Raw genomic sequence first — 13,049 nt, forward strand, 5'->3', positions numbered from 1 at the left:
CCTGCTTCGCTCGGGAATCTCCCACGCCGTCGGTGGTAATGAGGAGTCGGACGTGATTTCATAACTCCTGTCGCTGGTGACCTCGACGCGTCCGTGCTTCAAACCCATTCCAGCGGCAGCTGCGAGTGCTTCAGTCCTCGCCAATTTCCACAAATTAACTTTGTGTTCATGGAGACTTACTGGGAAAGCCTCTTCTAGAGAAATAAAGGAATTGTGGGACACAGAGAGGAGATTACTTTTGGATTTATCTTACTCCTGCAGAAAGGCTGATTGTTCGCTCTCTTTGTGCACTTGACATACATCGAACAATCTGATGTCGGAAAGACTCGTATATTTTATCTCATTTATCACCTTGATAAATGGTCTGTTATTGGCTGTTGTTATCAAGGAAGCCTGGACATGAAATCTAAAACTAAACTTTTACTGTTATGACTTAGTGTTGTCAAACTTCAGTAACAAGTCGGCGCTGAAATAAAAAAAAATTGTGAGGATTCTAGCATTTCCCTCTAGCATTTTGAGCACTGTTGAACAGATTTATAAACACCTCTGATTGGCCATTGTGTTCACGTGCTCAACATACTGTATATGTCTGTGATTGGCTACAATAATCAATGCTTCAAAAGCATGTCTTCACTGATCGCTTACACAGATACACACGGGAGTTTTTGAAAGCAGGCGTCTATCAGCGGATCCATCTATCAGTGGATATATAAGGGATCCTCTGATAGACGCCTGCTTTCAAACACTCCTGTGTGAATCTGTGTAAGAGATCGGTGAAGACATGTTTTTGAAATGTTGATCATTGTAGCCAATCACAGACATATACACTATGTTGAACATGTGAACGCAGTGGCCAATCAGAGACTTATATGTTGAGTGCTTGAAATCAATGGCCAATCAGAGGTGTTTAGGAATCAGTCCAACAGCACTCAAAATGCTAGAGGGAAAAGCTGGTATCACATTTTTAAAATGTCAGCACCGACTTGTAGGGCTGGGTATCGTAACAAAATTTTCGATACCAATACCGATACCGATACCTTGACTGCGATACCGGTTCCTGAACGATACTTTTTTCGATACCAATTTTATGAAAGTTTTAACAATATAACATTACCTAATTTTATTTTTATTTTTTCAGTTTGTTGACTTTTTACATTCATATTGAGTCTGTAAAAAACACCAATGCTAAAGTTTTCTGTTTCCTAATAATTTAACGACATGTATTCTTTACTTCAATGAGCTCATTGTTTCTGCCTTAACTTAATGCATTGTTTAACATTGAAACTGAATGAAAATTAAATGAAATGCACTACACACAGTCACCTCTGATAACAGATCACTCTAAATTGTAATTTAGACACATGCATTTTCTGTAAAGCTGCTTTGAAACGCTATGTATTGTGAAAAATGCTATTCAAATAAATGTGAATTGAATTAAATATAGGCTACTGGGGTGCGGGATATATGCCTCGCGCTCAGCACACACGAAGCTTGCCGCAAAGCACTGGCAGAAGTAGCCTAATGATTATGGATGTGTCGGGAAACAATAGCAAGCAGATATTTTAATTGTTTATTAATGAACAAGTGTTTACTGAGTGTGTTGGCTGCAAAGATGATTATGGCGATGCTGACTCGTCATTCCTGCAGTAACGTTAGTGAACGCGCGCGCGCCTATGGATTAGGTAACAAAAACTATTTATTTCTAATTGTTTCGTTTAATAGTAGACATATTTTGACCGTATATAGGACTATTTCTCATGCCTGTGAGGCAAGTATCCTATACGCTGAGTTTCGGTTCATTTGTGACGCGCTCCAGTTCTTGCAGTCGAAGACGGATAAACTTTCTACTCTCATATCTGTTCGCTTTTAAGTGCCTTATCAGATTTACCGTGTTGCCAGTCTTGGCAGCAGTTATCTTGTCGAAAATATTGCATCGCGTGCTTCTAGCATAGGTAGGTAAACTTTTGATAATTTCCACATATATTCTATCTATCTGGGTTGGGACGCTTACACACACACACACACACACTGCCTCACGTGCGACGAGCCAAGTCTCTGGGCAGCCACGTAAACTAGTGTTTTTCCGCCACAGCCAATCATGCTGCATGTTTATTGTTTCACTGACGTTGACGAGATTAACCACTTAGGTACCGAAACTTGGTACCGAAAAACAAGACATGTTTCGATACTCTGTAGTATCGAGGCAATTCGGTCGGTACCTAAAAAGTACCGAACTCGGTACCCAGCCCTAACGACTTGGTCGTACAAAAGTCGTACTTTTGACAACACTACTGTGACTACAGCTAAAAATCAATTTATAGAAACAGTGTTTTTTTTTTTTTTTTTACTACAACTAAAAGTATTAAAAGTAATTTAAATAGAAATATTGGGTAATACTTAAACCTAAAAAGCATGTCAACTTAACTGAAAAAAATAAGTTGAAGTAAATTAAATAAAAAAATAAAAATAAATTAGAGTACAAATAATTTTTAAAAAGATAAAAATGACAAAAGCACATAATGAAAGTACTAAAATTAAAAACTGAAACTACAAAAAAGGGCTTGAAATTAACATCTGCCGGCCCATAGACATAATGATTTGTATACTGTACAAACTGTATATTCTATCTCTTAACACTAACACTTCCCCTACTCCTAAACCTACCCATCACAGAAAACTTTCAGTATGTTTACATTTTCCAAAAAAACATTACTTGGTATGATTTATAAGCTGTTTTCCTCATGGGGACCAAAAAATACCACACAAGGAAAAGGGTTTTGGATATTGCCATCTTTGTGGGGACATTTTGTCGCCGTAATAATTTACCCGGACACACTCACACTCACTCACACAGACACACACACACACACACACACACACACACACACACACACACACACACACACACACACACACACACACACACACACACACACACACACACACACACAGAACAGTATATATTTACCTGGCACAGAATGAAAGTGTTGCTCTTCCTCCTACAAATGCACCCACACACACTTACAGGCGTGTCATGCTTCCGTCACACACACACACACACACACACACACACACACACACACACACACACACACACACACACACACACACACACACACACACCGTCAGCCGCTCAGCCAGCAGGAGTGGGCGGACCATCCACAAAATATTCAAATATTCTTGAGTGAGTGGAGCTGTGCTGCTGAACTTCATGCTGTTATTACCCATTATACCTCTAAATGTGACGCCATAGTGCACACGTGGACAAATGTCATCGATGCGAGTGGGTTTCTTTCTTTGAAGCTGAAGCGTGTCATTTTTGGGATGTTCAAATATTTCCATATCTCTTAGTATAATGTGCAACTACATAAGCCGTCTATGTGGCGATGGAGGGGAAGCACATGTGCAGTATTTTAAGTGCAGATCGACTACAGCTGCTGCGAAAGTCCCAGACGAGTGTGGATTCTGATCCTGCTCAAGGTCAAAGGTCGTCCCATTCATCTCTGGAATGCTGCACTTGAAGGCAACGTTCCATATGTCTGTAACACGGTCTGGAATTCCAAGACAGAGACGTCAGGAATTCTCTCTTTCTCGTGGGAATCATAAGCAATTTAAGTCCATTAACCCTGGAAAGCCTGACATCCGAAATGTCTTTTTTTCTTTTTTCTTTTTTGTGGGGGGTGGGCGGGGGGGGTATCACAGTCTATTTAAACTTTAGACATTGACACAATTTGCTACTAATATTAAGTTTTGTCTTATTGTCTTATATCTAAAAAGGTTTGCACGTGTTTTATGTTTTGATACATCAGGCTTTATTGGCTCATATAGTATTATATAAAGAATATAGAGGAAAAAACATTTTATTCAGAGGCCCAAACTGAGCAAAAAAAAAAAATGCGTTTTGGTGCAGATACAGATATTTATATGGACAAACAGTAAGATGCAATTTTGATGTTTGTAATGTAAATCAATAAAATCTTTATAGCAGTAATGTGTATAAATTTGTCACTTTATATCTGCTAAAATATGTCTTAGTACGATTATATTTAAATGCTTATATAGTTTTATGATCAAAGCTCTGTAGTTTCTTAAACATAATGGAACGCAATACAATGACGATTGAGCGATGTACAAATAAACGTTCCTCAAAAGCCATGGATCAGAATTGATACTCACATTTGAACATGATTTTTCTAAAAAACACACACACACACACACACACACACACACACACACACACACACACACACACACACACACACACACACACACACACACACACACACACACACACACACACACACACACACACACACACACACACATATATATATATATGGATATATATATATGGATAACCAAATAAACGTAAGCTGCTTTAGTCCAGTAATATTACCAATAATATTAAAGTTTTTCTTACGTTTACTTTATAAAAATCAGTAAAGTTTTCACAGCAAAAAGAGAAGTGAACCACGACCTGAAGGTGAACGTTTTTACAATTATACCTAAATGCCATTTACTTGCTAAAAAAGTATAAACTATCAATTCGACCGCAGAAGGCATGTTGTAGATTGTGTGCAACAGGTTCTTTTTTCAGTTTTGATCATGTTGATTTTTCATGATATAGTTGATCAAATATGATAGAGTATAGACTTTATACTGTAGTCATCTTTATTTATATAGCATCTTTATTTACCATCAGGCTTTTATATTTACAGATTGTTTCAAAGCAGCTTTAAAGTGATAACAGGAAAATGATTCAATGATGCAAATATAATTCATTTGGGCTGTATAGCAACTCTAAAAGAAAATATTGTCTTTGTTCAGCTGAAGTCAGTTCAGTGTTAATTCAGTTCTGTTGTAAAGATCATCAATTATTAAATTAGTTCATTTCATCTATAAGCAGCTCTGCAGAAAACGGTGATGTCATCATCCAGCTCAGTTCAGTTCTCATCCAATAGTGTTCAATTGCAGTCAGATCAATAATATTGTTGAATATTAAGTGTGAAATAAAAGTAGTTAATGAAGCCACTTTTAAGGAAAGATTGTGTGGTTCATCTCAGGAACGGACTAAACCGATCTGGAATTTCAGGAAAGAGAAACATTGTGAACCCTTTCCTCCATCTTTCGTCCCAACAGTCGTGTGGCGATCTCTTGTGTGCATGGTTTGGTGCGTGTGATCGTTCTCTGAGTGCTCCGGTCTTTCAGAAGTCACACTTCAGAGCTGATGAGCCAGCGCACGATAGACTTTATCAGTTTGGCGGTCCAGACGATCAATAAGTGTTTACACTCAAGGGCTTCCACACAATCAGCGAGTCCACGTGGAGCACTTCCGTGGACAGATCTACTGTATTGACAGCCTCCACAGCCAAGTGCAGCTGTGGAGGAGCAAGAACATGCTTGATGATAAAAATGCTTGTGAGACGGTTTTATATCATAACTGCAGTAGAGAGATGGTTTAAGATGGCGGGTCTGTTCTGGAAAAACAGTTATGATGTTAAAATAAGTATTTTTCTTTTAAAAGGGAGGACAACGTGCTCCCATAATCTTGTGTTATTGGCGTCAAAGGTCATGCTTTCAGTGAAACTGAGCGAATATGACGGCCGAATTTCCACTTGATGTCCTTAAATGGACAGATGCACAGATACTGTGCTTGTGTACTTTACTCGAACAAACAGAACAAACAAAGATATGGAGCAAGGGCGTAGGTTTAGGGGGGGACACTAGGTACTTGTCCCAATCAATATTTTGAGATGACAAATTTGTCCCCACCAATATTTAGCAAGCTCCTTTGAACTGCTATTTTGATATTTGCGCTGCATTTGGATCTTTGCGCTGCTATTTGGATCGATTCCAACGGCCAGGAAGACGACAGTACAAGATACGCCGTAATTTGATTGGCGGCGGGGTATCTGACAGGCAGGCTACATGCGCGGGCCGGGACTACTTTTTGTGCTTGCACTCACTGGCAGCGAGCGGGTCTGGTGGTGTGTGCCTGTGTGCGTGTGCGTGTGTGTGTGTGCGCGTGACGACGCCGACGGTAAGTTACCAGGGCTGTCTCTCTGCCTGCCATATTCAAAGGCCAGAGTAAAACATTTTAATATTCCGTTTTTTTGCCCCTTTTTGTACTTTGTAGATCAGCTATGTCACCCAAGAAGAAGAAAGGGGACATACGAAGCTTTTTTCATAAAGCAGAGTGTAAGTAGGCAAAAATAACTAGTCACACAAATAACTAGCAGTTAGTAGTAGTGACTGACCAGGCTTTCAAATGCAGATTCTACTGTGGAAAATAGTATTAACTGGTGATCCTGGTTACCCAGGATATTGTTACAGTTAAACCTAGCTTCTGCAATCTTTCAAGGTTAGGAGTATTAATTAGGGGTGTGCAGCACGAATAGACTCATAGAAGTCGCGCTATCATGATAGAATGCTAACTTACGTTAGCAAGTCACTGAATGTTAATTAGCTTACCTTAACTTAGAATCTTGCAGTCATAAACAGTGGATCATCTGAGACATTTTTCGTTTCTACATTCTGTTTATGTAATGTATTTGTGAGTGTAGCCTACTTGCTAGACACATGTGCTGGAAAAATATGTTGGCAATGTTAAAAAGTCTAAAGTTAACACTGTTGGTTATTCAAATATAATGAATCATTATTTGATGGATAATATCCAAATAACAATATCTGGTAGGAGGGTTCAACTAGCTAGCCATAGGATAGACTACAAAATTAATTTACCATTTTGTATGCAGGAAAAGACAGCATCAAACCACAACAGAACATGAGACCAAACCTACGCCCATGATATGGAGATAAATCAGAGATTAAAGATGTCTATGTAGTAAATATATCTAATTGAATATTAAGCATACATTCAATATTTACAGCTGTATAGCTGCTGTCAAGCGCACTTCCCTTTCTGACAGACATCGCTAAAAGTTTATAGTTCGTACAGATGTTTCAATAGCAAAGTAAATAAAACAATGCAGTTATTACTAAAGTTAGTAAACCATGCCATGATATTAACACTTTACAATAAGGTTCTATTAGCTAACTGGATTAGTTAACTATGAAAAATAGTTAAGTGTTACTTCAATCATTTTTGCAGTATTGCAAAATTCTTACCAGTTGCATTAATGTATGACTATGAAATATGCATCACATTAAGTTTATTAGTTTGTTAAAACTGTTTAATCCAAATTTGATACGCAATTAATATACATAAATTAATTATTTTTTCTGAGTGTAAATATTATCTAAATGGTCAACGCTATGTATAAAAGCTATGTGAATTAAAGCCTAAATTAAAGACTTGGATTAAACCGCTTGATTCATATGAATAACTTTTACGATGTATTCATGAACTTGAAGTTAAAAATGTTGATAACATCACAGACTTTCAGTGGATGGACACGAAATAATGAGAAAATGTATAAGATAATATATAAAAAGATATAAAAGGACAAATGATGACACAAGTTTCATTTTTTAGTGAACTGCGCTTTAAATATGTCCGGAATGTCACATTTGAATCGAGGGCTATCATCTACAAATGACCTTAAATTTTTCAGATACATCTGAATTGAAACTGACATTTCATGTTGAGATTCTGTAACATCCAAGCACTGGAAAGAAGCACGTATCCCATGAACTCACAGGCAAACGATCAGCGACGTTCTCCGTGTCCAGACAGAGACACTCATGAACATCTGCGCTTCCCTTGAGCGACGCTCTGTTCGCCCCGAGGCCGGCATTCCTGAACAGGTCAAATTTCTGACTTATGAGAGACATGATTGATGGAAACATTGCAGCTTTTTTTCTCTCCATCTCGGCGAAAGCACTCGCAAGATTATACGGCAGCTGGAATGCACTGATAAACGCACCGGTGGCCGGATTAGCCGCCTGTCATTTACGGCGCAGCCAAATGTAAAAGATAACCTTTATTATCACAGAACAAGTGTCACATGAAGAAGAGGAAAATAACAGCAAACAGAGAGAAGCTGAAGGCAAGTTCTGCTGCAGAGGAAGCGTCTGTGGCATTAATGGAGAGCTCTTACATTCGCTGGAGTGATTCTGTACGAGACGGAACAAAAGCGTAATTAACAGGCCACGCTGAACCATGCCAAAGAAAACAACAGAATACATCGGGGGGGCGTAAATGAGAGCGCCGGAGACGGAGGAGTGGAAAAAGGAGAGCCTGAGAGGGGGTGGAAAATGCAAACGCACACGCAATCGACTGACGTGATTTTTAAGAGCTTTATTTCTGTTATCAGATGTGTCATGTCTCATCTCGCTGAGATATTCTTGCCGATCTCTGGAATACTTGAACATATATTTCTCTAATATGTACTAAACTGTATAATGGACCGCCGTCCCTGTTCTTTTAGCACCTTTGAGGAAGATCAGTATAATTCATTCTGCAAAAGAAAAAAAAAATTTTTTTGTTTTTCCAGTAAAAAATCTAAACATTCTTTAATCAAGATACATTTGTTTAAGAAGCAAAATGACTTCAGATATCAAGTCTTTTCTAAAGAAATCTTCAAAATAGTTTGTTTATGCCTAAAATTAGAAAAAAAAATCTGCCAAAACTGTAAGAAAATAGTTAATTCAACAGGAAAGCAAGTTTATTTTTCTAACCCTATTGGCAGACTTTTTTTTTTTGTTAAAACAAACAAAGTAAAATCACTTTTGTCGAGCAAATGTGCAAACATATTGGGTTACTCTTTATTTTAAGGTGTCATTGTTACGGTGTTATTATATATTTCAGTACTGAATAATAATAATTAACTACATGTACTTATAGGGTTAGAGTAGGATTAGGATTTGTTTGAGGGTTAGTTGCATCTAATTATGCATAATTTACTGTTATTAAATGTAACATGTAACAAGGACACTGCAAAATAAAGTGTTACCACATTTTGATTAAGAAAGAAACGTTTTTACACATTTTCATTTGAGTAATTCTATGTGATTTTGTCATTTTTTATATTTTTTATTTATTTTTATATTTATATTTTATTTATATTTGTAAATAATTTTGATTCAAATGCACCAGCATATGCAACCAAATGTAAAGTGGAGTAAACAGCATTTTGCGCAAGTGCATGTAGTGACAGAGGATAAAATAAGAGGTGTACAATATGTTTAATTGTCCGAGAAGTGGTATAAAGGTATAGAGGTATTTTGCTCTTAAATAGCACAAAAAAGTGCAGATAGACTTCCTAAAAAGAATATTCTGGATATTATTTCGCCAAATTTATATAAAAATGATATTGGCAAACAATTATGGTTCCTGGATTCCTGAAAAAAAAAATCTCTCTCTCTCTCTCTCTCTCTCTCTCTCTCTCTCTCTCTCTCTCTCTCTCTCTCTCTCTCTCTCTCTCTCTCTCTCTCTCTCTCTCTCTCTCTCTCTCTCTCTCTCTCTCTCTCTCTCTATATATATATATATATGCAGTTGTTGATTCCCAGGCTCACTTGCCTTCTGTGTTCCGTTTGGCCCTTTGTTATTGTTGTGACTTGGTCCAGAGCATAATTACTGTATTAATTAGCACAGGGAGCTAATCACACACACACACACACACACACACACACACACAAACACACACACACACACACACACACCACACACAAAGCCATCAGCCTTCAGAAACAGATGACGGTAGAGCTTCTCTCACCACCGCTGCTTCCTTTACAGCGAGCAAAACCAGGATCAATAAGCCGTAGCCACCACGTCTCTGGGGTTCAGCTGGAATTCAGGACGAATCCGCCAACATTGACTGCCGTCACAGTCCAGGGGAGAAAACGCTCCTCTGCCCTTTTGTGGCAGGCTGAAAAAAAACAGCGCAAACTTATCTAGAGCGAAGTGAAGCAAACACAAGCCCAGCCTAACCCGCCTTGGCCCGCCGCTCAACACAAAAGCGCCAAAGGAAGCGGAAAATACGGCTGGGATGGCAGTCATACTTGAAGGGTTTCCTGCTATTTGTCTTTGTTGGTAATCTGCGCTTTTGCGGCGGGAGGGATGACCACATCACAATGCGTCTTTACACCGGCTGACCTGTGACAGTGGCTCTAAGGAGATTGTGTTCGCTCAAAACGTCCAACAAATGTATCTTATTATGGCCGTGGGGGATTTTCCACAGCGAATAACCTCATCCAGGGAAAAAACATCTGCCAGCGGCGCCGACTACGCTAAAACGAAGCTCAATCTAATACGTGCATCAGTCGGCCAATGTTGCTGATCGATTCCCAACCCAAATCCATTAACCGTCTGCAGCTCTTGTGTGTTTTTGAGCTCCGTGAATAACTGCACAGCCAACAGAAAGAATACTTGGTATCTCGCTCGCAGCATTTCTTGCAGATAAGCAAAATAATCAATTACACCGCACTGCCTTTTAATTTCCAGCTGCGTGTGTGCGCCACATCGGCCTCCTCTGGCTTCGCTCATTGTCAGTTAAACAAACCCTGCTAAGTGCTAACTTGAGCGGGTAAACAGTAACTAATCACTTTTGGTCAGTCCGCAGAGACTCAATTAGCTGTATTTAATTAGTGAGTCTTCCTCTGTAGTCTGCTGTGATTAGACAAGCAAGTCAGGGAGTGTTTTGCGTCTAACAAGAGTGACGCTGCCATTTTTGTAACAACGGCTACACTAATGTGGTCTAAATGTATACAGTGGGCCTAAAAAAAGGATTATTTACTTGTAATATTGAAAATATTTTTTTGATTTTTGAAATAAAGATAAAAAATTAATTAAACAAAATGTAACTATAAATCTTAAATTGAAAATGTTCATGTAAATTAAAACATGTAACCTTGCCACCTAACTAAAAAAAAAAGTGATGTTGTAAATGAGTAAAATTGAAAATACAAATAAATGACAGCTAAATAGAAATGTTACAAAAAACTTAAATGATAGTTAGAAGTGCTGGCACCTGAAATAAATATGTTTAATGTGAAGTACTAAAATAAAAAAAACAACTTTACATAGTAATAGGCCTGTAACTAACAGTGAAAATAAGTTTCCATTTAATGCAACGCTACTTAATCATAACTAACATTATAGGTGTTTTTATATGTAAATAACATTCAGAAACTGTATTTGAAGTGATCTGAAATTATATTTATTTATTATGGCTGATTTTATTTGACTATACGGACAATACGGACCGATGGACGAGTTTGTGTTGATGAGCCACTAACAAAGTAAGTTTATTCACATAATGTTCTCTCTTAAAATATAATCAAGTGTAAATGTCTGCATTATCATGTCTAAAGAATTGAAGTCTATTGGGTAAAATAAAAGCTTATTCATAGATTTCATGTGATGTCACACAGTTGTGCGGCCATCATTCATAGGACCGAATTGCAACATGGCGTCTATCTGCTGTGCTGTAAACTGTGATAACAGCAAATCACAAAGAAATGTTGAGAAATTAACGTTGACCTGGAAATTTTAATAAAAGTAAAATTAAATTAAAATTAAACAGCTAGCTAAATTAAAACATGTAGTTTACAATTGGAACACATATAACCTTATTCTAGACCGCTATCTATATTTACATTAGTAACCTTAGTTATATGTTTGGCTGAATTATGTTGTTTTTACCTGCTTCAGTATGCTAAACTACTCCTCACTGATTCTGCCTTAATACATTGTTTAAATTAATAAATTATTAGCTAACTGCATGATTTGTATGCATTTCTGAAATGCATAACTTGGACACTCTAAATTGTAATGTAGACACATGCATTTTCTGTAAAGCAGCTTTGAAATATTGTGAAAAGCACTATACAAATAAATGAGATTTGCAAATAAAAATGTCCAAACGTGTCCAAACGTCACTGATAATACAAGAGATGTGCTTTACCGATATTAGCAATTCAGTTCAGCTATGCTTTTATGTTCAGCAATTCAGCAATTACTTGTGTAACGTTAATATCGCTTCATTAACAGAGTGTCACTTACCCTTCCTGTTATCAAGAACATTTTCTTCATGGGGGCATTTAATACAATGCTAAAGCGATGTCCAGCAATCGATTTAAATAGTACATTGGGTTTAATTTGTCATTTAATGAGATCTAATATATGTTGTTAGTACTGAGAATAAATACATAGATCCGACTGTCTACATATGTACTTTGATGGTCCAGTGGCAGAACTTTTGCCAAGCGTGTCAGAGGTTCTGGGTTCTAATCCGCATTCGTATAGTTTATTTTCCCTTATTAAAACCGATTATGCCTATCAGTGGTTGTATATCAATCAGGGACACATTTGTGTGCATTTTATTTTGTGATTTCACCGGAACGAATAGAGAGTCTCCGAAACGGATCCGTGTGAAGACTGTGCGGTGTGCGCGAGTCACGAGAGAACACTTTATCTGCACCACTGATCACAGAGTCAACGACCACTTTGATCAATCGATTTCAAAAACAACACATTTCAGAGTGCTAGATCACCTCTTATTTAATAAACGAACGAAATGAATCCTCTGCAAGTTAACTGGAGATGTTTTATTTATTAGTATTGGTACATCCGTGCCGCGAGATGTTTCAAAAGTGTTAGGGACAATATCGACCCTGGCAAAAAGTGATGGGGACATGTCCCACCCGTAAATCACGCCCCTGCCTTGAGAGCTTCACCGGTGTATGGAGAGGGATTGTGGACGAGGTAGATGTAAATGTCAACAAACATAAAATTTGGCAATTTTTTCTAGACTTTAGTGGAGTCAGCAGTTTGTTTAACAGTAAATACGGATCTATACCTAAAGTATCTATTTTATTTAAATACCGTTGCTTTTCATCTGTAGTGAGGTGTGCTATTTTAGTGTGCGACATCGTTCCGATCACCAGGGAGAGGTTACGCAATTTAACGCAAAGGTCCTAAAGATGGCGGCCACTACAAAAAAAGTCACGTGACTGAAACCCATGAATTGATGCAGTTCAGTCAGTTTGCTATTTTATTCCAACCATTACTTCTGATCTGAGGCTTACGTAAATATTTAGTTTACACATAGAGTTACACTTCTAGAAGCTAAAATTCCAAAATGTCA

The 13,049-nt window shown here is 37.8% G+C and overlaps 1 protein-coding gene and 1 long non-coding RNA gene across 9 annotated transcripts in view; both read left to right on the forward strand.

Moving 5' to 3' along the window:
- The window catches only part of ptprda (protein tyrosine phosphatase receptor type Da), a 922,653-nt gene that overhangs the window by 761,362 nt on the left and 148,242 nt on the right, over positions 1 to 13,049 (forward strand). The gene's annotated exons all lie outside the window — the stretch shown is intronic.
- LOC143736687 (uncharacterized) lies at positions 956 to 2,378 on the forward strand. Its single transcript, XR_013203559.1, has 2 exons — positions 956 to 995; positions 2,272 to 2,378. It is a non-coding gene; the product is annotated as an uncharacterized LOC143736687 (long non-coding RNA).

Source organism: Siphateles boraxobius, unplaced genomic scaffold, assembly GCF_051911475.1.
Source record: "Siphateles boraxobius isolate OS27281-9 unplaced genomic scaffold, OSU_SipBor_1 130, whole genome shotgun sequence".
NCBI lineage: Eukaryota > Metazoa > Chordata > Actinopteri > Cypriniformes > Leuciscidae > Siphateles > Siphateles boraxobius.